This window comes from Sorex fumeus, unplaced genomic scaffold, assembly GCF_029834395.1.
Source record: "Sorex fumeus unplaced genomic scaffold, SorFum_2.1 ptg000146l, whole genome shotgun sequence".
Taxonomy (NCBI): domain Eukaryota; kingdom Metazoa; phylum Chordata; class Mammalia; order Eulipotyphla; family Soricidae; genus Sorex; species Sorex fumeus.
This window is the reverse complement of record NW_026606203.1, coordinates 1497873-1501977: the sequence shown is the minus strand read 5'-3', so window position 1 is coordinate 1501977 and position 4105 is coordinate 1497873. Positions and strand designations below refer to the sequence as shown.

General features: G+C 39.3%; 1 pseudogene; it reads left to right on the top strand.

Moving 5' to 3' along the window:
* Positions 1 to 3683: 3683 nt before the first annotated feature.
* Positions 3684 to 3780, top strand: LOC130016094 (uncharacterized; annotated as a pseudogene).
* Positions 3781 to 4105: the final 325 nt, after the last annotated feature.

Sequence of the window (4105 nt, the reverse complement as noted above, 5' to 3'; positions counted from 1 at the left end):
ATGAACTGATTCTAAAACATAACATAGCTGCAATTACAGTATTCATGCCAAAGACAGTCATTGATATATCTTTGCGTTTAGCTTTCTACAAGCTATTGGCACACAGGTGATTAACATTTTTTTCCTACAGAGAGCACAAAAATAGATATGCTGGGTTTTAAAGATCCATCAGTATTCTGAGGTACAAATGAAGGATATATATTTTTAATGTTTTATCCAATATCTGTGAGATAGACCATTGCAAATCTATTCATAATTTGCTTCCAGTCATACAACGATCCAACATCCGTTCCTCCTCTAGTGTACATTTCCCAAAACCAATATTCCTGGTTCCCTAAAACCATCCCCCAGCACCCTACACCCACCCCCAGTGTGTCTCTATGGCAGGCTCTTTAATTCTTTCTCTCTGTCTCCTTTTTAGTTTGTGCATTAAGGGTCTCATACAGGTACTAAGAGGTCATCATGTTTGTGCAAGTAATTTAGCATTTTTATCAGGAAGGTAAGCCTGGAGTAGCTTTGAGGTATGGAAATGACTGCTGAGGCTTCCGTAAGTACAGGGCAGTGGGGGTGGGATGCCCATCCTGCCCAGAGAAAGCCTGGAGATTTCAGTCACAAAACCCGCATATCCGAATTTTCACCTGTTATATTTCAGTGAGAGCCATCCTGAGACGATGGAAACCAGAGGAGAGCATGGTGGCGATTTTGGATTGTGGGAGCTAGTGGCTGCACTGGGTTCTGGTTGGGTGGGCACCAAACTAACCTGCCTCCCTCTGATTTACCCTAGTGTCTTCAGCCTTTTGCAGGTCCAAGGTTAACTGTGGCTGTTGATATCTTCCAGATTTGTCTATGGGTCTCTGAAACAAGACCAATCCATTAGCTTGTATAGCTGAGCCTGGGGTGGTTTGTTAACATGGCTCCCACATATCTTTCGGGAGTTTAATTTCTCGGGAAACGTAGTCCTGAGTTGTTGGGAGCCAGCCAGAGGCACAGTGGCCATTTGAGGTTATCGGGAAGCATGAAGACACAATCAGACTGTTGATGCACTCACCTGAGTGTACAGGTTGAATTCCTGCAGGCATTGCACAACCAGACTACTAACATACATTGATTGAATTAACGAATAATCAACATTTTCAAAATGTGTCTCTTTATTGCATTTTAGAAGGGTAACTTCTAACAGGAAAATAATCTTCATGGTATAATCAAGACCTACGATTTATTCTTAATATATTTAATAAAAGCTACACATTTTGAAATTTATACAACGAAATTCTTTTAAGTTATCTGTCTTCATAATTTACTTGTAAATTACTAAGATATCACTGTTTCTTCCACCGTTCTTAGCATAGAAATTTACAGACAGAATGTGCTAAGTAAAAATTCATTTTGGCACTTCTCTTCAATGTAGTACTGGAAGTACTTAAAGAGAAAAGAGATAAGAAAAAGATATTAAGGGTTTTTCATGTATGAAAGTTAGAAATAATCTCTCACTATTCACAGAAGATATCATACTATATTCAGAGAATACTAAAATCTCTACGAAAAACTCCCAGAGACAATAGACATTTATAGTAAAATTGCAGGCTATAAACTCAATACCCAAAAGTCTATGGCTTTTCTATATGGAAGTAATGAGAGAGAAGAAAGTGACATGAAAAAGCAATCCCATTCACAATCGTGCCACAGAAAATCAAGAACCTTGGAATCAGCTTAACTAAAGAGGTAAAGGACCTATATATTCAGGAAATTAAAAAAGACACGAGGAAATGGAAACATATATACTGCATATGGAATGGGAGATTTAACATTGTCAAAATGGCAATTCTCCACGAAGCATTGTAAAAATTCAACTTGATCCCTATAAAGATACCCATGACATTCTTCAAAGAAATTGATCAAGCACTCCTGAAATTCACATGGAAAAACAAACGCACACGAATAGCTAAAGCAATTCTTGGGGAAAAGACAATGGAGGCATCACGTTCCCCAACCTCAAACTCTACTACAAACGATAATAATGAGAACAGCATGGTACTGGAACAAAGGCAGAGCTGCAGACCAATGGAAAAGGATTGAATATACTGACACACACCCTCAAATATATAATCATCTAATCTTTGACAAGGGAGCAAGAAATGTGAAGTGGATCAAGAGAGTCCTTCTGAACAAACGGTGCAGAAAAAAACTGGACAGCTACATGCAAAAAAAAAAAAATGGCTCAGACCTCTACCTAACACCATGCACAAAAGTCAGATAAAAATGGGTCAAAGGACTCAACATCAGACCAGAATCCCTCAGGCTCATTGATGACAAGGTCGGCAAATCCCTCCACAACATTGAAGCTAAAGGTATCTTCAAATATAACACGCCACTTGACAAGCAACTGGAAACAGAGATAAACAAAGGAAACTATCTTAAATTAAGCAGCTTCTGTACCTCAAAAGAAACAGTGACCAGAAACAAAGACTCCGCCATGCGGGCAAAATACTCACAGAAGCCTACCAGGTCCTCTGAGAGTGAGAACTGGACTATCAGAGTTGCTGTCTTCTAAATAAGATCCAGTCTCTGGATGTTGGCCATTGATGGCATTACATGGATCCAGGAGCAGTTCGTGGTTGTAGCACTTAATTATTAGAAGATGGGGGATTTGGAAGGAGGGGGCACAGTCTTGATCTGAGCAGTCATGGAGATCTCATCCCCCGGTCCCGCACATCTGGGTTCCTCTTCCAGTTCCTTCATGCAAGAGGCTCCTTCAAGCTTGGGAAGGGTGGTCTTAAGCGTACCTATGGCTGGTTGCAGAGGTCTTCAGCTGCCGGGGCTCTAATCAGGGCGGTGAGGGAAACTCACTCCGGCACCTCCAAGTGGCCTCGGTGAGAAAAGCCAGGTGTGAGGTCAGGGCACTGTCATTTTAGACATATTTGGAATTAATTTTAGATCGAAAAGTACACATCATTCAAAATACTTATGTGCTTAGTAATAAATTACTACACACTTGTTCAATCACCTCAGAGACCCCACTCTGCTCAGAGAACTAGATTTTTAATTACAGGTCTGTTTTGCCCATGTGTCATGACTGACAATCACTATCAGTAGATATGAAACTCACTACACACAAAGATGCACACAGGTCACTTTGAGTCATCTATGTTGTTAATATGAGTTGGCCATTAAACTTCACTGAGACCCTTTGTTCTGTCCTTTATAGGAGCCTCATGAGTCTCACCTTCCGTTCAAGTTGAACTTGTAATAAGGTGGAATGAAATCATCAATATGATCCTCACCTCATCCTTCAGGAGAAAAATCCTACATACATTCAAGGTGGTCAAAGTGCAGACAACACCATTCACCTTTTCCTGGAGATGTACACAGGACTGAGGTGAGAACAGCAAAAGGCTCTATTTTAATGTTCTTAATGAAGGATTCAGGGAACAACATTAAATAAACTCATATACCATCTTCCAAAAGAATTATTTTGTAAAACTGATGCCTAGAGTATGGTAAACGATAATATAGTAAAAACCACATTTTTATTTCTGGGACATTAAAGTTCTAAATCTATTTATTATTCATGCTGCTATGAAATAGATTCCTTGATTAGGAATCATTGTCTGCCATAGGAGTGAGGAAGGACAACACTCAAAGTAATAAGAAGCGAAAAATATGGAAAAATTTACTCCTACTAGGTTTGATAACACATATACTAAAATGGAAATGATACAATGATGAGCATGGTCCTTGCACAGAGATAACATGCAAACTTGTAAAGCATTCCATATTTTTGTTGCAAGAAGAATTAACAGGTATACTTTAAGCTAAGACAATCCACACAAGTACAAAAATTATACATAAAGAGAGCACAAATCCCCAAAACAACAATCTCTCTCAATGTCAATGGACTAAATGTGCCAATTCAGAGGGCACAGAATAGGAAGATGAATTAGAAAATTGAACCCAACATTCTGCTGCCCGCAAGAAACATGTCTGAACAATCAAAGCATCCATGGGCTAAAAGTAAAAGGCTGGGAAACAAGTTTTCAAGAAAATATCACCTCAACAAAGCTGGAGTGGCCATACTAGTATCAGACCACATGGACTTCAAGCTAAA